The sequence below is a fragment of the Pleurodeles waltl genome, chromosome 8 (genome assembly GCF_031143425.1).
Source record: "Pleurodeles waltl isolate 20211129_DDA chromosome 8, aPleWal1.hap1.20221129, whole genome shotgun sequence".
Taxonomy (NCBI): Eukaryota; Metazoa; Chordata; class Amphibia; order Caudata; family Salamandridae; genus Pleurodeles; species Pleurodeles waltl.
In genome coordinates this window covers 562,895,512-562,918,543 of record NC_090447.1, presented here as the reverse complement: position 1 = coordinate 562,918,543, position 23,032 = coordinate 562,895,512, and positions in this window count along the sequence as shown.

The window sequence follows — 23,032 nt, the reverse complement described above, 5'->3', positions numbered from 1 at the left end:
TGAATAGGGATGCTCCCTGTGTGTTGTGTCCGCCAACGGTAGTGGTGTTGCTGGCATTGACCATGTGGCTCCTCTGTCTCTCCCCCCCCTTTTTGTTTTGTCACCCTGTCCTTGTGTGCATTAGCATCATCTGGCGTGAGGAGCAGTGGCACCAGAGCAGGAGGGAGCTGCAACCCACATGGCCCAGGAGGGTGAATGTACGGATTCTGAAGGCACCAGTGGGACGGAGGACGAGGGGAGCTCCACGACGGGGACAGGAGGGGACACCAGTGACAGTGACTCCTCCTCTGATGGGAGCTCCCTTCCGGTGGCGGGCACCTCTGTGCCCACGTCACCAACAGGTACAGCCGCCACCCCCCCTACCAGCACCGCCCTCCCAGCAGCCCCTCAGTGTGTTTCCTGTGCCCGCTCACCCAGGAGGGTGGGCATCTCCTTCGCCCCAGGCACCTCAGGCCCTGCCCCAGTCACCCCTGCTGCCCTCAATGAGGAGGCTATTGACCTCCTGAGATCCCTCACTGTTGGGCAGTCAACCATTTTGAATTCCATCCAGGGTGTCGAGAGGCATTTGCAGCAAACAAATGCATACCTGGAGGGCATTCATTCTGGCGTGGCAGCCCAACAGAGAACATTTCAGGCTCTGGCCTCAGCACTGATGGCAGTCATTGTCCCTGTGTCCAGCCTCTCCCTCCAACATCTACTACCCCGACCCAATCCCCTCTACCTCAGCCTATCCCAAGCATACCATCAGACCAGCATGCACACACATCAACACACAAAAGTGGCTCAGGCAAACATAAGCACTACACATCCCACAGGCACTCACACAAGTACCATACCCATGCAGAAACACCAACATCCACTGCCTCCACTGTGTCCTCCTCCTCCACGTCGTCCACCTCCCTCCCAGTCTCGTCCCCACTCACACCTGCATGCACTACATCCTCAGCCACTACCTCCATCACCAGCACGCCCATCACTACACACCGCTCACGTGCAATCACCACCCCCACTAAAATTCACACGTCCCCTGTGTCCTCTCCCAGTGTGTCTGTGAGCCCTCCTCCCAAAGTACACAAAGGCAGGCACACACCCACTTAGCAGCCATCCACCTCACAACAGCCTCCAGTTCATGCACCTTCACCCAAACTCAGAAGACGTACACCTCCTACAACCACTACCTCCTCCTCCACTCCCAAACCCCCTCCATCTTCCCATCCCAATGTGTCTAAAAAAGTTTTCCTGGCTACCATTGACCTTTTCCCTAAACCTCCCCCCCGTCCTTCCCTTAGGGCCAGGTTGTCTAGAGCCCAGACCAGCACCTCAGCCACCAAATCGTCGTCCACTGTGGTCCCTGCAAGTCCGGGAGGATCGAAGGGGGCACCCATCAGGGCTGCCAGTGTGCCACCTACTGAAGCCAAAGACCACCCTATTCCACCACCTGCCAAGGTAAAGAAGGGGCCAGCATGCCGAAGAGAAAAGCCGCACCACCCAAACAGCAAGTCCTCATCCAGAACCAAGGAGGACAATGCCAAGGTCCCAGCAGCGACTTCCAAGGCGGGAAAGGGACACAAGAGCCAAGGAAAGTCACCTCAGGGCACGGAGCCTCTGGGTGAGGGACTGGTGAGCACCGCCGCAAAGACCGCCACCTGCACCGCTACCTGCACTGCCATCTGCACTGCCACCTGCACGCCAGCTGCCACAACTACAGTCACCAGCCGTCCGAGGCTGCAGGAGACGGCCTGGTGTCGCCCTCCCCTACTTCGGACACCTGCATCACGGGCACCACCGGCAGGATCTTCGCAGCAGACACCACCGCAGCCACCGATACCTGCCCCGCGACGTGCCCAGCCAGTGACACAACAGCGGACATCAGCATCATCCCCAGTGGGCAGCCATCCGAGGCTGCAGGAGATGTCCTGGACCCTGCACACACTACATGAGGCACCAGCACTGGCACAACCAGCAGTTTGCAGCCCAAGTCGTCGCAAGGTGGAGGGTGGCTCTGCATCCATGGAGTATCATGCTACCTGTTACCGGAAAATCTTGTGGCTCAGACACACAGGTGAGGGAATGGGAACTGCCACACCCCAGGTGCAGCATTACTGGGGACAAAGCCCCCTCCAGAACCAGTGGAGAAAAGCATCCACTACCCCAGTCCTTGGCAGGATGAAGCACTCTGGGCACAAAGCCCCCTCCAGAACCAGTGGAGAAAAGCATCCACTACCCCAGTCCTTGGCAGGATGAGGCACTCTGGGCACAAAGCCCCCTCCAGAACCAGTGGAGAAAAGCATCCACTACCCCAGTCCTTGGCAGGATGAGGCACAAAGCCCCCTCCAGAACCGGTGGAGAACAGCATCCGCTAGAGAGACTGTGGCCTTGCACTCCCCAGGAGCAAGCAGTGGGCAAACCACCCACTTGAGAGACTGTGGTTTTGTACTCCCCAGGAGCATGAAGTGGACAAACCACCCACTTGAGAGACTGTGGCTTTGCATTCCCCAGGACCAAGCAGTGGACATGGAGCCCCCTTGAGGAGCAGTGGCGTCGTCCCATCATCCGGCTGAGGTGCCCCCCTTCCCCTTGCCCCTGAGGTGCCTGTTTTTTTCAACCTGATGCCCCTGCAGCTTTCTCTCCGTTTTGAGGCAGGTGTCATGTGTGGGCTTCGCCCATGCTTTTTGGGACCTATGGCACAGTGTACTTGCTGTTAACATTTGTATATGCTGATCATTTAAAGTTATCTTGGCCTATCAGAATTTTCAATTATTACACTTGTTACAATCATTTCATTTGGTACTTGCATTCTTCCAGGGGTTGAAGGGGTGTATCTGTGATGTATTTGGATGTGTTTGTGTATATGTTGTTGTGGGTGAGGGTGGGAGTTATGCAAATTGCGTGTGAGTGTCACTCTCTTTTTCCTCCCCCCTCCCCTGTGTGCTAGGTGCAGTACTCACAGTGGTCATCGCCGCCGTCTTTGATGTTCCTGGTAGATGAGGAGGTAAACCAACATTGGTAAGTCTACACCGGTTCAGGGATCCCCCAACCCCTGCTCTGGCGCGAAACTGGACAAAGGAAAGGGGAGAGACCACTCCCCTGTCCATCATCACCCCAGGGGTGGTGCCCAGAGCTCCTCCAGTGTGTCCCAGACCTCTGCCAACTTGAATGCAGAGGTGTGAGGGCACAATGGAGACCTCTGAGTGGCCAGTGCCAGCAGGTGACGTCAGAGACCCCTCCTGATAGGCTCTTACCTGGTTAGGTAGCCACTCCTCCTCTGAGGTCTATTTAGGGTCTCTCCTGTGGGTTTCTCATCAGATAACGAATGCAAGAGCTCACCAGAGTTCCTCTGCACTTCTCTCTTTGACTTCTGCCAAGTATCGACCGCTGACTGCTCCAGGACGCCTGCAAAACCGCAACAAAGTAGCAAGAAGACTACCAGCAACATTGTAGCGCCTAATCCTGCTGGCTTTCTTGACCGTTTCCTGGTGGTGCCTGCGCTGAGGGCTGTCTGCCTTCACCCTGCACTGGAAGCCAAGAAGAAATCTCCTGTGGATGGACGGAATCTTCCCCCTGCTAACACAGGCACGAAACGTCTGCATCACCGGTCCTCTGGGTCCCATCTCATCTTGACAAGAGTGGTCCCTGGAACACAGGAGCTGGATCCAAGTGGCCCCGACAGTCCAGTGGTCCTTCTGTCCAAATTTGGTGGAGGTAAGTCCTTGCCTCCCCACGCCAGACAGTAATCCTGTGTACTGCGTGATCTGCAGCTGCTAGGGCTTTGGTGCACTTTTGCAAGACTTCCTTCATGCACAGCACAGCCCAGGTCCCCAGCACTCTGTCCTGATTTTCCCAACTCGCTGAGTTGACCTCCGACTTTGTGGGATCCTCTTTTGTTGTGCTGAGATGACCGCCGTGCTCAGATTTTCTGAATGCCTTTTCAGGTGCTTCTGCGGGTGCTGCCTGCTTCTGTGTGGGCTCTCTCTGTTGCTGAGCGCCCCCTCTGTCTCCTTCTCCAAGGGGCGACCTCCTGGTCCTTCCTGGGCCCTGGCAGCATCCAAAATCCTCAACCGTGACTCTTGCAGCTAGCAAGGCTTGCTTGCAGTCTTTCTGCGTGGAAACAACTCTGCATCCTCCAGCACACCGTGGGACATCTTCTGACCAAAGGAGAAGTTCCTGGCACCTTCCGTTGTTGCAGAATCTTTGGCTTCTTCCACCCAGAGGCAGCCCTTTTGCACCTTCATCCGGGGTTTAGTGGGCTCCTGCCCCCCCCTGGACACTTGCGTAACTCTTGGACTTGGTCCCCTTCCTTTGCAGGTCCTCAGGTCCAGGAATCCATCTTCAGTACTTTGCAGTCAGTTGTTGTCCTTGCAGAATCCCCTGTCTCAACTTTACTGTCTTTCTGGGGTAGTAGGGTAACTTTACTCCTACTTTTCAGGGTCTTGGAGTGGGGTATCTTGGACACCCTTATTGTTTTCTTACACTCCTAGCGACCCTCTACACATTACACTAGGCCTGGGGTCCATTTGTGGTTCGCATTCCACTTTTGAAGTATAGGTTTGTGTTGCCCCTAGGCCTATTTTCGCCTATTGCATTCTATTGTGTCCTACAGTGTTTGCACTACTTTTCTAAGGGGGTCATTCTGACCTCGGCGGTAAAAGGCGCTTACCGCCGGTCAGAAGACCGCCATAACACCGCCGCGGCCGCGGTAAACCGCCACGGTCATTCTGACCCGCAACTGCCAAACCGCCGAAAACCCGACATCCTCAATAATCCGCCACACCAAAGGTCAGCGAAAAAATGGCGCTGACCAAACCTCCACCGTCACGCCAACAGAAATACGCCCATACCATTCCGACCCACAAATCCATGCGGCGGTCTTTCAAACGCGGTATTCCATTGGCGGTACACCCCGCCGCGGTCAAAATACACACACCCATAGAAAACTCAGCCACATTGGTCACTTCGAAATACACACACCTGATACACATACTAACACCACTCCCACACACCCAACACAATATAAAACACACACCCACATCACCCACAAGGCCCTACCACCCGAAATCATTGACGGAGGCTAGAGACAGAGCACAGAATAGAGAATCCCACAACACAGAGGCACACAACACCATCACCCACACAGAATCCACGCACCAAACACCACACACCACCACACGCACCACACTCATCACCACAAACGCCACACCACCCCAGGGCACCCGAAAGACAACCCCAGGTTCAGTGACGCCGAACTCAGGGTCATGGTGGAGGAAATAGTCCGTGTAGAGCCCCAGCTCTTCGGGGCACAGGTGCAGCACACCACAATTGCCAGGAAGATGGAGCTATGGCAAAGGATAGTGGACAGGGTCAACGCGGTGGGACAGCATCCACGCAATCGGGAGGACATCAGGAAGAGATGGAACGACCCACGGGGGAAGGTGCGTTCCATGGTGTCAAGGCACAACATTGCAGTGCAGAAGACTGGCGGCGGACCCCCACCTACTCCCCCAGAATTTACCGCGTGGGAGGAGGAAGTCTTGCACATCCTGCATCCTGAGGGCCTCGCTGGAGTAGGCGGAGGAATGGACTCTGGTAAGGCAAATCTTCACTACTGCTTCCCACCCCCACCCCACCTGCATGCCAAATCATACCCCCACCCTCACCCCCTCCCCCATCACACCAACCCCTAGCAAAAGCCTCACCATCACAACCCACCCATCCCAACACCAAGCCCTGCATGCGACCCCAAAGCATGGACACCCATCACCAAAGCATGCCCACTGCACACACACATCACCCCCACAAGCCACCCTCACAAAAGCCCCCACAAGGAAATCCCTGCACATGGGTACACGGACACCCACCCATCACACGAAATGCCACACACAGAAGCAGTAACCATACCTTTATACCCCTGCAGGACCCGAACGCCACCACACCGCCACGGAGGGTCCAGAGATGTCCATCCCACCCCCAGAAGAGGCCCCCAGCGATGACAGCAGCTCTGTCTCCCTGGAGCCAGACGACCAGCCCGGCCCATCGGGGACCTCTGGACAGTCGGTTCCCCAAAGACAGCCACAGGCTACACCACACCCAACCCCCTCTGGGAACACCAGCACAGCTCCCACCCAGCGGGCCCATGCCTCTGTCTCCAGGGCACGTAAATCAACGGTGTGTCCACCACTACAGGGCACCCAGGTTGACCCACCACCCCAACAACAACAGGGACCTGGGGGCAGTGGTAGTGGGCACACCGGCCAGGGGACAGAGGCCCAGGAACGCAGGGGAACTGGGAGGGCTGCTGTGCGACAGGGGGGGGGACAGGCCCGGGGAACTGACTCTCCAAGAGGCCCTCTCCACCATCATGGGAGCATACCACCGTTCCCAGGAGACAATGGCGACGGTACTGGCCCGGTTCCAGGAGATCCAGGAACTGCAGGAGGAACGGTACATGGGGTTCAGGGAGGAACTGAGGAACATTGGTTCCGCAATGGGGACCATCGTCCTGGCCCTTACCCAGATCGTCACCACATTGCGGGACCATGTGGCACCCCAAAGGGCCCCTGTCACTAGCCCAGGCCAGGAACAGCCTACCACCTCTGCCGGCGCCAGTGGACAGGAGGCCCCCACACAACGACAGGCCCCCAGAACCCCACCTCCTGCAGAAAAAGAACCACCCCGCAAGCGGAACCTGAGATCTCACAAGAAGACAGAGTAGGATTGCAAGACCCCCGCCAGCCTAAGATACCCCCTGATGTCATCCCACTGTCCCACATTGTCACCCTGTCCAACCTTGAAATGCCCCTGCTCCATCCTTCCACAGGCATATGGACAATGCACCTGTGCGACTGAGAACTGGACTCTGCCATGGACATTACTCCACCCCCACCCATCCCCGCTTCCCAATCATTTACCTATATCTAGCACTTTAAATAAATCACTTATTCCACTTAAATAAACAGGAGTCTGCTTGTATTCTTAACAAATGTATTACGCATAACGGTTCAATATTGTCCAGTTACTTTGTGATGACAACATACCAATTTCAATAAGCTTTAGTCCATGGGCAAACAAAGCTGAAGTCAGGCAGTGGGTCATACAGTTCTGAAAAGGGAAGGGAAAGTCACAAATCAGTTAACAGGAACTGGGGGGAAACACAGACAGTGGAGACGCATGAGGCCTCAAGTAAATGTAAATTGGGGTGGCTGTTTCTTACCTGTGTGCTACTGAAAGTATTGTTGTATGACTGTATCCCTGTTGTCCGTGTCGTCCCCGTCGTCTTCCTCTTCTTCACTCTCCACAGGCTCCACAGCTGCAACAACACCACCATCTGGACCATCCTCCTGCAGAAAAGGCACCTGGCGTCGCAATGCAAGATTGTGAAGCATACAGCAGGCCACGATGATCTGGCACACCTTCTTTGGTGAGTACATTAGGGATCCCCCTGTCATATGCAGGCACCTAAACCTGGCCTTCAGGACCTCGAAGGTCCTTTCTATGATCCTCCTAGTTCGCCCAGGGGCCTCATTGTAGCGTTCCTCTGCCCTTGTCCTGGGATTCCTCACTGGGGTCAGTAGCCACGACAGGTTGGGGTAACCAGAGTCACCAATTAGCCACACACGGTGTCTCTGTAGCTGTTCCATCACATAAGGGATGCTGCTATTTCGCATGACATACGCGTCATGCACTGACCCAGGGAACTTGGCATTTACATGGGAGATGTACTGGTCAGCCAAACAGACCACCTGGACATTCATCGAATGATAACTTTTTCTGTTTCGGTACACCTGCTCACTGTCTTTGGGGGGAACCAAAGCCACATGGGTCCCATCAATGGCCCCAATGATGTTGGGGATATGTCCAAGGGCATAGAAATCACCCTTCACTGTAGCCAATTCGCCCACCTCAGGGAAAATAATGTAGCTCCGCATGTATTTCATCAGGGCAGACAACACTCTGGACAAAACCTTAGAAAACATAGGCTGAGACATCCCAGATGATATGGCCACTGTTGTCTGAAACGACCCACTTGCCAAAAAATGGAGTACTGACAGAACCTGCACCAGAGGGGGAATCCCTGTGGGTTGGCGGATGGGGGACATCAGGTCTGGCTCCAGCTGGGCACATAGTTCATGTATAGTTGCTCTGTCAAGCCGGTATATAAGTATGATATGTCGTTCTTCCATTGTCGACAGGTCCACCAGCGGTCGGTACACGCGAGGATTCATCCTTCTCCTCGCAAGTCCCAGCGGACGGTGCCTAGGAAGGACAACATGGAGCACAGAGTCAACTAACCCACAGGTTCGTTCACACAGCTTGCACAGTACACGAATCGCTATGCATGGAACGGCTTGTATGAGTGGCAATGCAAGGCCTAGGCCTGTGTGACACAGTAGAAATCATGCCATGTGGGCCCTTGAAATGGCGGCTGCCTGACCTGTGAAGTGTGACAGTGGGTTGTGAGGTCACTGCGCTGGCGTGGCACACCGTGGCGGTAGGCGGTCGAAGACCGCGGCACAAAGCAGCATTGGTTAACATTGAACCCTATGGGTCTCAGGAGCCAATGACGATGTGCGCCGGCGGTCGCGGTACGCACCGCCGCGGTACGCACCGCCACAGGCGTGACCGCCATTTTCTATCTGATTAATCACTCGAGACCTGATCATCAACAGGAGAGAACCTATACTGCAAGTGCTGCTGTGACCTCGGTCTGGGAGATACAATGGCTGCTGCGACTGGGGAAAGGGCCCCTGCCTTCACTTCCAAAGAATTGGAGAAACTTGTTGATGGGGTCCTCCCCCAGTATGCGCTACTCTACGGTCCTCCAGACCAACAGGTTAGTACACAGGGTGCACGCTGAATGGGCTATGCCTGTGTTGAGTGGGGTGTATGTAAGATGGTGAGGAGGGGAGCGAATGAGGAGTACAACGCACGACAGATGGGAACATGTGCCACATGGCAAGGTTGGGGAGGGGGGGCCACTCACATCTACCATGCAGAAAAGTGATGATATTTCCTTTCCCACCCTGTACATGTCGAATAGGTCAGCGCCCATCAGAAGGTCGACATTTGGCGTGCCATCGCCAAGGACGTCCGGGCCCTCGGGTTCCACAACAGACGGAGCGCCCACTGCAGAAAGAGGTGGGAGGACATCCACCGCGGGACCAGAAAGACCGCCGAGTCTCTGCTGGGGATGGCCTCCCAACGTAGGAGGGGTGCCAGCCGCCAATTGACCCCCCGGATGTCCCGGATCCTGGCGGTGGCCTACCCCGATTTGGATGGGCGCGTGAGGACATCACAGCAGACACAAGGGGGTGAGTATCAGCACATTCTGCTATCTTTGCGCGCAGTGGAGGTGTCTGGGTGGGGGAGGAGGGCTGTGGGTAACTCAAGGCCAGGGCGCTTTCTGTAGGCTAGTCCCCTCCGTTAGCCATGGCCCTGTGCCCCCGCCCCCCACCTCTGTAGGGTGCCAAGTACAGCTATCCATGGTCCTGCATCACCCATGTGTGCATTTGTCGTCCATAGACCTGTAGGCCTAGTCACAAGAACTGAGTAGTGTACCCCGATTGCGCAGCGTAGTTCAGGGGGCTTCTGTGTCTGTCCTCTCCGCCAACGGTGTTGCCAATGCATGCACTCAACCTGTCTTCATTTTTCCCCCCCACCCATTTTCTTTTTCTTCCTGTGCATGTGTGCATTAGCATCATCAGGCGGAGGAGAAGTGGCATCGGCGCACGAGGGAGCTGCATCTCACATGGCCCCGGAGGGCCATGCAACGGACTCCGAGTTCAGCAGTGAGACGGAGGGTGAGGGGAGCTCCACAACGGGGACCCGTGAAGATGTCAGCGACACCGACACGTCCTCGGAAGGGAGCTCCGCCCTCCAAGCAGCCCCTCAGCGTTCGCCCCGTGCCCGCTCGCACACCAAGGCGGGCATCTCCTTCGCCCCAGGCACCTCAGGCCCTGCCCCAGTTACCCCTGCTGCCCTCTCCGGACGCTCATTGTTGGGCAGTCTACCCTTTTGAATGCCATCCAGGGGGTGGGAAGGGAGGTGCATCTGAGCAATGCATACCTGGAGGGCATTCATTCGGGTCAGGCTGCCCATCAGCGATAGTTCAACGCTCTGGCCTCAGCACTGACGGCAGCCATTGTCCCTGTCTCCAGCCTCCCTCTTCTAACTCCCTCCACCCAGTCCCAGTCTCCTGTTCCTCAGCCTATCCCATCCACACCATCAGACCAGCCTGCACACACCTCAACACCCAAGGCAAGCTCATCCAGACATAAGCACCACAGATCCCACAAGCATTCACACAAACAACATCCAGATGCAGACATGCCAACAGTCACTACCACCTCTGTGTCCCCCTCTTCCTCGTCTCCCTCCTCCCTCCCTGTGACGTCTCCGCTCACACCTGCATGCACACCACCATCAGCCAGTACTTCCATCACCAGCACACCCTCCATTACAGTCAGCACACATGCAGTCACCACCCCCACTGCCATTTACACGTCCCCTGTGTCCTCTCCCACTGTGTCTGTCACCCCCTCTTCCAAACCACACAAACGCAGGCAGCCACCCACCCAACAGCCATCCACCTCACGACAGCCTCCAGCCCAAGCACCTGCACCCAAAGACAGCACACTTGACTCTCCTACAACCACATCCTCTTCCTCCACTCCCATACCCACTGCACCTACCGTTCCCATTGCTCCTAAAAAACTTTTCCTCTCCAAAATTAACCTCTTTGCCTCACCTGACCCACCCCCTCCATCTGGTAAGAGTCCAAAGAGCACCTCAGCCACCACCAGCCTTGCATCTAGTATCACCATAGTGCAGGGCTATTGGAGTCCACCAGCTCCTAGGGAAGGAACATCGGCCAGCAGCAAGGGGACAGCCAGCCCACCCCCTGGGAAGAGGACAAGAAAACTTAAGGGCCGGCGCAAAAAGCCTGAGACGGCTGCCACCACGGAGAGTGGCCTTGCCACGTCACCTGCCACATCAACTAAGGGAGGCAAGGGCCCGAGAGCTGCAGCGAAGGAGGGCAAGGGCAGCAGGGCGGAGAAGACATGCAGCAGCCGAGCGCACCAGGAGGGCCCCACCAGGCCCATACCGGGTGTGATGGACGACACCCACGGGCACAAGACTCCATCACAGGAGGGCCCCGCTACCGCAAGGTCGGAGGGCGACTAAGCGGGGAGTCTTGGCCAGGTCTGGCTCCCTTGAAAGACAGGACAAGCACAGCTGAAGAGGGCCCCGCCAAGACAGGCACCGCTGAACAGGGCCCCGCCAAGACAGGCACCGCTGAACAGGGCCCAGCCGTGAAGAGCACCGCTGATCAGGGCCCCACCAAGACAGGCACCGCTGAACAGGGCCCCGCCGTGAAGAGCACCGCTGAAGAGGGCCCAGCCGTGAAGAGCACCGCTGAACAGGGCCCCGCCAAGACAGGCACCGCTGAACAGGGCCCCGCTGTGAAGAGCACTGCTGAAGAGGGCCCTGCCGTGAGGAGCACCGCTGAACAGGGCCCCGCCAAGACAGGCACCGCTGAACAGGGCCCCGCCGTGAGGAGCACCGCTGAACAGGGCCCCGCCGTGAGGAGCACCGCTGAACAGGGCCCCGCCAAGACAGGCACTGCTGAACAGGGCCCCGCCGTGAGGAGCACCGCTGAAGAGGGCCCCGCCAAGACAGGCACAGCTGAACAGGGCCCCGCCGTGGGGAGCACCGCTGAACAGGGCCCCGCCGTGAGGAGCACCGCTGAACAGGGCCCCGCCAAGACAGGCACCGCTGAACAGGGCCCCGCCGTTAAGAGCACCGCTGAAGAGGGCCCCGCCAAGACAGGCACCGCTGAACAAGGCCCCGCCGTGAAGAGCACCGCTGAACAGGGCCCCGCCGTGAAGAGCACCGCTGACCAGGGCCCGCTGTCTCAAGCACCGCTCCGCTGGGCCCTTCCTGTCAAGCACCGCTCCGCTGGGCACCGCCGTCTCAAGCACCGCTCCGCTGGGCCCTTCCTCTCAAGCACCGCTCCGCTGGGCCCTTCATCTCAAGCACCGCTCCGCTGGGCCCTTCATCTCAAGCACCGCTCCGCTGGGGCCTTCATCTCAAGCACCGCTCCGCTGGGCCCTTCCTCTCAAGCACCGCTCCGCTGGGCACCGCCGTCTCAAGCACCGCTCCGCTGGACCCTTCCTGTCAAGCACCGCTCCGCTGGGCCCTTCCCGTCAAGCACCGCTCCGCTGGGCCCTTCCTGTCAAGCACCGCTCCGCTGGGGCCTTCATCTCAAGCACCGCTCCGCTGGGCCCTTCATCTCAAGCACCGCTCCGCTGGGCCCTTCATCTTAAGCACTGCTCCACTGGGCCCTTCCTGTCAAGCACCGCTCCGCTGGGCACCGCCGTCTCAAGCACCGCTCCGCTGGGCCCTTCCTGTCAAGCACCGCTCCGCTGGGCACCGCCGTCTCAAGCACCGCTCCGCTGGGCCCTTCCTGTCAAGCACCGCTCCGCTGGGCCCTTCCTGTCAAGCACCGCTCCGCTGGGGCCTTCATCTCAAGCACCGCTCCGCTGGGCCCTTCCTCTCAAGCACCGCTCCGCTGGGGCCTTCATCTCAAGCACCGCTCCACTGGGCCCTTCCTCTCAAGCACCGCTCCGCTGGGCCCTTCATCTCAAGCACCGCTCCGCTGGGGCCTTCATCTCAAGCACCGCTCCGCTGGGCCCTTCCTGTCAAGCACCGCTCCGCTGGGGCCTTCCTGTCAAGCACCGCTCCGCTGGGCCCTTCCTCTCAAGCACTGCTCCGCTGGGCCCTTCATCTCAAGCACCGCTCCGCTGGGCCCTTCCTCTCAAGCACCGCTCCGCTGGGCCCTTCATCTCAAGCACCGCTCCGCTGGGCACCGCCGTCTCAAGCACCGCTGGTCCATTGACAGTGCCGGTTCTGTGTCGAGCAGGTGTTCACGAAGCACTCTGGGCACCATGCCTCCTCCAACACCAGTGGAGTCGGTTATCCATCTGATGGACTGTGGCTTTGCACTCCCCAGGATGGTACAGTGGGCATGGAGGCCCCTCGTGGATCTGGCGTCGTGGACTCATGTGGCTGAGGTGCCCCCCTTTCCCTTCCCCCTGAGGTGCCTGTTGTTTTCTCATCTGATGCCCCAGCAGTGTTCTCTCCAATGGTTTCCGGTCTCCTGTGTGGGCTTGGCCCATGTGTTTGTACACATTGGCCCACGGACTATGGATATTGAACGGACTGTGCAGGACTTGTTGACTATGTTTATACTTTGCACTATGTTCATTATTACTTTTGTATATTTCATATGGCATATTTACCATGACTTAAATGAAACTATTTTATACATAAATTTTAAACTTCATTTGAATTATGTCTTTGCATTCTTCCGGGGGGTTTGGGGGTTGTCACTCTGACTTGTTGCTCTGCATTGGTGTGTAGGTATTGGGGGGGAGGTTGGGGGGGTGGGTGTATCGCATATGTGTGTGCCCGTAAGCTTTCCTCCTCCCCCCTCCCCTGTGTCGTAGGTGCAGTACTCACCGTTGTCGTCTGCGCCGGCGTTCGTACTCCTGGTAGATGAGCAGGTAGACAATAGCCGGTAGTATGTGTAATTCGGGCTCCATGCTGTCCTCCTTCCTCGTGGAGTGTGTATAGGTGAGCGTTTTCCCGTTCGTAGTCTGTTTCCGCCGTGTTTTTATCGGTGGGGCTCCCGCCCCGGAAAAGGTGGCGGATTGGTGAGTTGTGATAGGGTGGGCGGTACATTGTCTGCCGCCTGCCTGTTGGCGGTGACCGCCGCGCTGTTTGTCGGTCCCACCGTGGCGGTCGGAGTGTTAATGTGGCGGGCTGTGGTGGCGGTTCCCGCCAGGGTCAGAATTCCATTTTTTGGACCGCCTGCCTGTTGGCGGGTTGGCTCCGCTTTATCACCGACCGCCAGGGTTAGAATGACCCCCTAAGTGTTTTACTTACCTGATTTTGGTTTGTGTGTATATTTTGTGTATATTACTTACCTCCTAAGGGAGTATATCCTCTGAGATACTTTTGGCATATTGGCACTAAAATAAAGTACCTTTACTTTTAGTAACTCTGAGCATTGTGTTTCTTGTGATATAGTGCTATATGATATAAGTGGTATAGTAGGAGCTTTACATGTCTCCTAGTTCAGCCTAAGCTGCTCTGTTATAGCTACCTCTATCATCCTAAACTGCTAGAACACTACTAATCTACAAATAAGGGATCACTGGACCTGGCACAAGGTGTAAGTACCACAAGGTACCCACTATAAGCCAGGCCAGCTTCCTACATTAGTGGTGCAGCGGTGGGATAAGTACTTGTAACTGCTTTACTACTTTGTCATTGGTGCTTTTAATAAGAAAAACATATACCAAATACTTCAGAATATACACAGTAACCTAAACAGTTTAACGTTCCTTCTCTAAAACTTTCTAAAAAGTTTCCGAAAAGTTTTTCTCTATTCTTTAAAAAGTTCTAAAAACGTTTTTTTCTCTCTCTCTGTCCTAAACCTTTTCTGTCATGTCTGCAATAGAACTTACTCCCACAGTTGTCCAGGCAACATATGGGAATCTAAACTTTAAAAGTCTGAGGGGTCTCTGCATTGAAAGAGGTTTAGCAATTGGTAAGAATCCTACAAAAGATCTTCTCCTTAGTCTTCTCCTAGAAAGTGACCAGAACCAGTCAGGCCCATCCCAGGATCAGGAGGTAGAGGAGGGGGGTACACAGCCAGACTCAGAGGAGTCCCCTGAGGATGCTGGGGAGGGTTCTTCCAAGGACCTGTCAGCTAACAGGCCACCTAGTGGTACTGGTAGTAGGAGGGGGTCACACATTAGTACGGCACCTATCACTCCTAAAGACCAGGTTACTAGAGTCCAGTCAGTTAGGGACAGGTCCATCTCGACCAATTCCCACATTTCTTCTGTGTCTCACAATTCCCAAGCCTCCCACACTGAGGATATTTTAATGGAAAGGGAACTCAGAAAGCTAAGGTTGGAAGAGGCCAGGCTGAAGCTTAAACAGCAGCAGCTGGCCTTAGACATGGAATCTCTGGATGTGGAATGGGAAAGGAAGAGGTTGGGGTTAGTTCCCCATGGTGGCAGCAGCAGTGTTTTTTATAGCAATCCTGTTAGAGAGCAAGATTCCAGAAACCTGCATAAGATAGTCCCCCTTACAAGGAGGGGGATGACATTAATAAGTAGTTTGCTGCACTTGAGAGGGCCTGTATGGCACAGTTGGTCCCTCAAAGGCAGTGGGCTGCTATCTTGTGGCTATCTTTCACTGGTAAGGGTAGGGATAGGCTCCTTGCTGTCAGAGAAAGTGATGCTAACAATTACAAAGTTTTGAAGGATGCACTCTTGGATCGATTTGGCTTAACCACTAAACAATAAAGGATTAAGTTCAGAGACACCAGAAAAGAGCCCTCTCAAGACTGGACAGACTTTGTAGACTGTTCAGTGAAGGCCTTGGAGGGTTGGTTACATGGCAGTAAGGTGACTGACTATGAAAGCCTGTATAATATAATCCAGAGAGCATATTTTGAACAACTGTGTGTCTGATTTGTTGCACCAGTACTTGGTAGACTCAGATCTGACCTCTCCCCAAGAATTGGGAAAGAAGGCAGACAAATGGGTCAGAACAAGAGTGAACAGAAAAGTTCATACAGGGGTTGACAAGGATGGCAAGAAGAAGGATGGTAAGTTTTCTGACAAGGGTGGGGACAAAGATAAAAAACATTCTGAGTCTTCATCAGGCCCACAAAAATCCTCTGGCGGTGGTGGGTCCAAATCCTCTTCTCACAATCAGAAAAAGCCATTGTGTTATTTATATAAAGTAAAAGGCCATTGGGCAAGTGAGGCCACTTGCCCAAAGAAAAACACCAAGGCTCCCACTACCACAACCCCAACTGCAACCTTTAGTGCCCTAGTAATAGCAGTGGTGGTGGGAAGTCTACTACAAATAGCCAATCCAAGGGTGTAGCTGGGCTCACTATTGGCTGTGTAGTTGAGGTTGGTCTTGTTAGGGAGACCACAGAGGCTGTTTTAGTCTCTGATGGTGGCATTGACTTTGCCACCTTGGTTGCTTGTCCCCTTAATATGGGTAAGTACAAGCAACTACCCCTAATTAATGGTGTTGAGGTTGAGGCCTACAGGGACACAGGAGCTAGTGTAACTATGGTTATAGAGAAACTGGCCCACCCTGATCAACACCTACTTGGTCAGCAGTACCAAGTGACTGATGCTCACAATAACACACTTAGACACCCCATGGCTGTTGTGAATCTCAACTGGGTGGGGATTACTGGTCAAAAGAAAGTTGTGGTAGCCACTGAATTCCCTGTAGATTGCTTACTAGGCAATGATTTGGAGACATCAGCTTGGGCTGAAGTGGAGTTGGAGGCTCATGCAGCAATGCTGGGCATTCCTGGGCAAATTTTTGCTTTGACAAGGGCTCAGCCCAAAAAGCAAAAAGGACAGGGAAACTTGGATCCTGGAACAATGGACCAAGTGATCCCAAAAGCTAGTGGTAGGAAAGGTAAATCTTTACCCGCTATCACTCCCTCACCAGAAGATTCCCCTTTTGAGGAAGAGGAATCCCCTCCCTGTGCAGAACCTACACCAGTTGAGCTGGCAGCAGACACTGCTGAGCTTTTGGGTGCAGGGGGCCTGCTAGGGAAGAGCTGAGTGTGGCACAGCAAACCTGTCCCACATTAGAGGGTTTGAGACAGCAAGCTGTCAAACAGCAGAATGGGGATGTCAGTGATAGCCATAAGGTGTATTTGGAAGACTACCTCCTGTATACTGAATCAAGGGACCCTAAACCTGGAGCTGCCAGGAGATTGGTCATCCCTTTGCAATACAGAGAGTTTCTTCTTACCTTGGCACATGACATTGCTTTGGCTGGGCATTTGGGCCAGAGCAAAAGTTGGGACAGGCTTGTTCCCCTGTTTCACTGGCCTCATAAGTCAGAGGACCCCAAAGAGTTTTGTCGCTCTTGTGTGACCTGCCAAGCCAGTAGCAAGACTGGTGGCACTCCAAAGGCCCCCTTAATTCCACTTCCTGTGGTTGGGGAGCCCTTTGAAAGGGTGGGGATTGACATAGTTGGCCCCTTGACTCGCCAACAGCTTCAGGCAATAGGTTTATCCTTGTGGTAGTGGACCATGCCACTAGGTACCCTGAAGCTATCCCCTTAAGGACCACTACAGCGCCTGCAGTGGCAGAGGCCCTCCTGGGAATCTTTTCCAGGGTGGGTTTCCCTAAGGAAGTGGTGTCAGACAGAGGTAGTAAATGCATGTCTGCATACCTCAAGGCAATGTGGAAGGAGTGTAGTGTAACATACAAGTTCACTACTCCTTATCATCCACAGACAAATGGTCTGGTTGAGAGGTTTAATAAAACTCTCAAAGGTATGATAATGGGACTCCCTGAAAAACTCAGAAGGAGATGGGATGTCCTGTTACCTTGTCTCCTTTTTGCTTACAGGGAGGTACTTCAAAAAGGAGTGGGGTTGTGCCCAGAGCTCCTCCAGTGTGTCCCAGACCTCTGCCATCTTGAATGCAGAGGTGTGAGGGCACAATGGAGACCTCTGAGTGGCCAGTGCCAGCAGGTGATGTCAGAGACCCCTCCAGATAGGCTCTTACCTGGTTAGGTAGCCAATCCTCCTCTGAGGGCTATTTAGGGTCTCTCCTGTGGGTTTCTCGTCAGATAACGAATGCAAGAGCTCACCAGAGTTCCTCTGCACTTCTCTCTTTGACTTCTGCCAAGGATCGACCACTGACTGCTCCAGGACGCCTGCAAAACTGCAACAAAGTAGCAAGAAGACTACCACCAACATTGTAGCGCCTAATCCTGCCGGCTTTCTCGACTGTTTCCTGGTGGTGCATGCTCTGAGGGCTGTCTGCCTTCCCCCTGCACTGGAAGCCAAGAAGAAATCTCCCGTGGGTCGACGGAATCTTCCTCCTGCTAACGCAGGCACCAAACTTCTTCATCACCGGTCCTCTGGGTCCCCTCTCATCGTGACGAGCGTCGTCCCTGGAACACAGGAGCTGGATCCAAGTGGCCTCGACAGTCCAGTGTTCCTTCTGTCCAAATTTGGTGGAGGTAAGTCCATGCTTCGGTGCACTTTTGCAAGACTTCCTTTGTGCACAGCACAGCCCAGGTCCCCAGCGCTCTGTTCGGCATTGCCCAACTCGCTGAGTTGACCTCTGACTTCGTGGGACCCTCTTTTGTTGTGCTGAGATGACTGCCATGCTCAGATTTTCTGAATGCCTGTTCAGGTGCTTCTGTGGGTGCTGTCTGCTTCTGCAAGGGCTTTCTGTGTTGCTGAGCATCCCCTCTGTCTCCTCCTCCAAGGGGCGACCTCCTGGTCCTTCCTGGGCCCTGGCAGCCCCCACAATCTTCAACCGTGACTCTTGCAGCTAGCAAGGCTTTCTGCATGGAAACAACTCTGCGTCCTCCAGCATGCCGTGGGACGTCTTCTGACCGAAGGAGAAGTTCCTGGCACCTTCCGTTGTTGCAGAATCTTTGGCTTCTTCCACCCGGAGGCAGCCCTTTTGCACCTTCATCCGGGGTTTAGTGGGGTCCTGCCCCCCTGGACACTTGCGTGACTCTTGGACTTGGTCCCCTTCCTTTGCAGGTCCTCAGGTCCAGGAATCCGTCTTCATTGTTTTGCAGTCAGTTGTTGTCCTTGCAGAATCCCCTATCTCGACTTTACTGTCTTTCTAGGGTAGTAGGGTAACTTTACTCCTACTTTTCAGGGTCTTGGATTGGGGTATCTTGGACACCCTTAGTGTTTTCTTACACTCCCAGCAACCCTCTACACACTACACTTGGCCTGGGGTCCATTCGTGATTCGCATTCCACTTTTGGAGTATATGGTTTGCGTTGCCCCAAGGCCTATTTTCTCCTTTCACATTCTATTGTGTTCTAGAGTGTTTGCACTACTTTTCTAAGTGTTTTACTTACCTGATTTTGGTTTGTGTGTATATTTTGTGTATATTACTTACCTCCTAAGTGAGTATATCCTCTGAGATACTTTTGGCAGATTGGCACTAAAATAAAGTACCTTTATTTTTAGTAACTCTGAGTTTTGTGTTTCTTGTGATATAGTTCTATATGATATAAGTGGTATAGTAGGAGCTTTGCATGTCTCCTAGTTCAGCCTAAGCTGCTCTGATATAACTACCTCTATCAGCCTAAGCTGCTAGTACACTACTAATCTACTAATAAGGGATAACTGGACCTGACACAAGGTGTAAGTACCACAAGGTACCCACTATAAGCCAGGCCAGCCTCCTACACATGCCACTCCATACATTGATGTCACAGCCACCATGCACACAGTGTACTCACCTGTTGGTCTGGAGGACCATAGAGTAGCCTGTACTGGGGGAGGACCCCATCCTCCAGGTTGCCCACCTCCTCCGCGGTGAAGCCAGGGGCCCTTTCCCCAGACACTGTAGCCATTGTCGCTTCCAGACTCAGGTCCCAGCAGCACTTACAGTGTAGGTCCTCTCCTGTTGAAGGTTAGGTATCAAGTGAGTGAAGAGATAGAAAATTGCTGTCACGTCTGCGTACATCGTCATTGGCTCCTGGAACCCCTAGGGCCCAATAATAACCAATGCTGAATTGAGCAGCGGTCTTCGTCCACCTACTGTGACGCTGCACAACGCCAGCGCAGGTACCTCATTTCCCCTTATCCCTCCTTACAGGTCAGGCATCTGCCATTTCAGGGGGCCACATGGCAGAGCACCTAACTGCGTCACAGCACTTTTGGGCTTGAATACGGACAGACAGTGCCACACACCGATTAAATCACTATAGTGCAAAACACCCTTGTGCAACCTATGTGGTATATGACCCTCTGCTCACCCTTCTCCTCCATAGGGCACATCCGCTGGGGCAGATGATGAGATGATGTCATCCTCCGGTGTACAGACCCCTGGTGGACCTGTCGACAATGGAAGAGAGACACATCATTATCACATACAGACTTGATTGTGCAACAATCCTGGGACTGTGTGCCCAGCTGAAGCCAGACCTGACGTCAGCTGTCAGCCATCCCACAGGAATCCCCTCTCTAGTGCAGGTTCTGTCTGTACTCCATTTCCTGGCCAGTGGGTCTTTTCAAACAACAGTGGCCATGGCATCAGGGATGTCCCAGCCAATGTTATCTAACGTGTTGTCCAGAGTGTTGTCTGCCCTGCTGAAACACATGCGCAGCCACATCGTTTTCCCCCAGGTGGAGGATTTGCCCACAGTGAAAGGTGACTTCTATGCCCTGGGACATATCCCCAACATCATTGGTGCCATTGATGGTACAAATGTGGCATTTGCCCCACCCCGCAGGGATGAACAGGTGTACAGAAACCGCAAAAGCTACCATTCCATGAATGTGCAGAAGGTGTGTTTGGCAGACCAGTACATCTCCCATGTGAATGCCAAGTATCCTGGCGCAGTGCATGACGCTTACATTTTGAGGAATAGCAGCATCCCTTATGTGATGGGCCAACTCCAGAGGCACCATGTGTGGCTAATAGGTGAGCCCAAGGTCCCCACACAGTTTGAATAGGTGTCTGGGTATGGGAGAGTCCCTAAGGGTTGGTGTGTGTCTAACAGATACCCCTCGATATTTGAAGGTGACTCTGGTTACCCCAACCTGTCATGGCTACTGACCCCAGTGAGGAATCCCAGGACAAGGGCAGAGGAACGCTACAATGAACTAGGTGGATTATAGAGCGGACTTTCGGCCTCCTGAAGGCCATGTTCTGGTGCCTCCATCTGACGGGTGGCTCCCTATACTACTCACCGAAGGTGTGCCAGATCATTGTGGCATGCTGTATGTTGAACAGCCTAGCTTTGTGACGTCAGATGCCTTTTCAGCAGGAGGATGGGCCTGATGTTGGTCTTGTGGCAGCTGTGAGGCCTGTGGACAGTGAAGAAGAGGAGGCAGAAGAAGATATTGTCAACCGAAACAAAATCATCATGAAGTACTTCCAGTGAGACACAGGTAAGAGACTGGCACTGCTCCTCTCATATCAGACTACTGTAGGACATTGCATGATTCTGCCTTTTTACCACTGTTTATGGACCCTGACAGTTCACTTTGCCTTTCCTTTTCACAGATCTGGGTACCACATTCTGCCTTCTGCTATGTTTACTGGTGCCCAACAACTGTCATACTTTGGTATGTGCAAATTAACATTGACATTGATATTTGTCAGAGAGGTTGTAATAACACACTTGTGAAAGTACAGACTTACTCCAGATTGTTTTGTGATTCAAGGGTGTTTATTTAAGTTTATCAGTGGAGGGGTATGTGCAATGGGCTGGGGTGATGGTGGAGGAATGTCCATGGTAGAGTCCAGTCTCTTTGTATCACAGGTGCATTGTCCAAGGGGGCATAGGAAGTGGAGTAATGGCAGTTCAAGGTGGTCAGGGTGACATAGTGGGACAGAAGGGTGACAATCAGGAGAGTCTTATTTCCTGGCGGGGGTCTTGGCAATGTTCTCTGTCTTGTGCCCAGATCGCAGGGACCGTTTGCGGGGTGGTTCTCCTTTTGCAGGGGGTGGGGTGCTGGTGGCCTGTTCGTCCTGTGGCGGGACCTCCTGTCCACTAGGCCCGGCGGACGTGGAGGGCTGTTCATCGTTCAGGCTAGTGTCAGGGGCCCTTGGTGTGCCACTGTCTCCCTCGTGGTGTTGGCCATGTCTGCCAGCACCCCTGCAATGGTGACCAGGGTGGTGTTAATGGACTTCAAGTCCTCCCTGATCTCCAGGTACTGTTCCTCCTGCAGCAACTGGGTCTCCTGAAACTTGGTCAGTACCGTGCCCATGGTCTCCTGGGAATGGTGGTATGGTCCTATGATGTTGGAAAGTGCCTCGTGGAGAGTGGGTTCCCTGGGCCTGTCCTCCCCCTGTCGCACAGCAGTCCTCCCAGCTTCCCTATTGTCCTGTGCCTCTGTTCCCTGAACCGTGTGCCCACTGCCACTGACCCAGGTCCCTGATTGTCTTGGTTTAGTGGGTTTGCCTGGGGTCCCTGTAGTGGTGGACACACTGCTGACTGACATGTCCTGGAGACAGTAGCATGGGCCTGCTGGGTGGGTGCTGTGGTGGTGTTTCCTGAGGGGGGAGGTTCAGTGGTGGTTTGTGGCTGTGGCAGGGGAACCGACTGTCCAGAGGTCCCTGTTGGGCCGGGCTGGTCATCTTGATCCAGGCGTGCAGAGCTGCTGTCGTCACTGTGGGCCTCTTCTGTTGGGGGACTGGATATGGCTGGCACCTCCTGTCCGGTGACGTTGGGTAGGGGTCCTGTTGGGGTGTAAATGCTTAGTTATTGTATCTGTGTGTGCCATCTTGTGCAATGGGTGAGTTTCCCTCTACTCCTGTGCTTGCATTATTGCCTTGGCCCTTGTGTGAGTGGTGATTTTTTGGCCTGGGTGAGTCTCTCTATTGGACATGCTTTGGTGATGGGTGTCTATGCAGGTCTGTAATGGGTGTCCATGCATTGGTGTTACATGCAGGGCTTGGTACTGGGATGGGTGGGTTGTGATAGTGGGGTATTTGTGAGGTGTTAGGGTGATGGCTGTGAGGGTAGGGGTAGGAGTTTGTGATGGCATGCAGGTAGGGTGGGGGGGTGTACTAGTAAATACTTGCCTTACCAGAGTCCAGTCCTCCTGCTACTCCTGCAAGGCCCTCAGGATGAAAGATCGCCAAGACTTGCTCCTCCCATGTTGTTAGTTGTGGGGGAGGAGGTGGGGGTCCACAGCCAGTCCTCTGTACGGCTACCTGGTGTCTAGATACTACGGAACGCACCTTCCCCCGTAGGTTGTTCCACCTCTTCCTGATGTCGTCCCGTGTTCTGGGGTGCTGTCCCACTGCGTTGACCCTGTCGACAATTCTCCGCCATAGCTCCATCTTCCTTGCAAAGGACGTCTGCTGCACCTGTGATCCGAATAGCTGTGGCTCTACCTGGATGATTTCCTCCACCATGACCCTGAGCTGCTCCTCAGAAAAGCTGGGGTGTCTTTGAGGTGCCATACTGTGGTGTGGGTGATA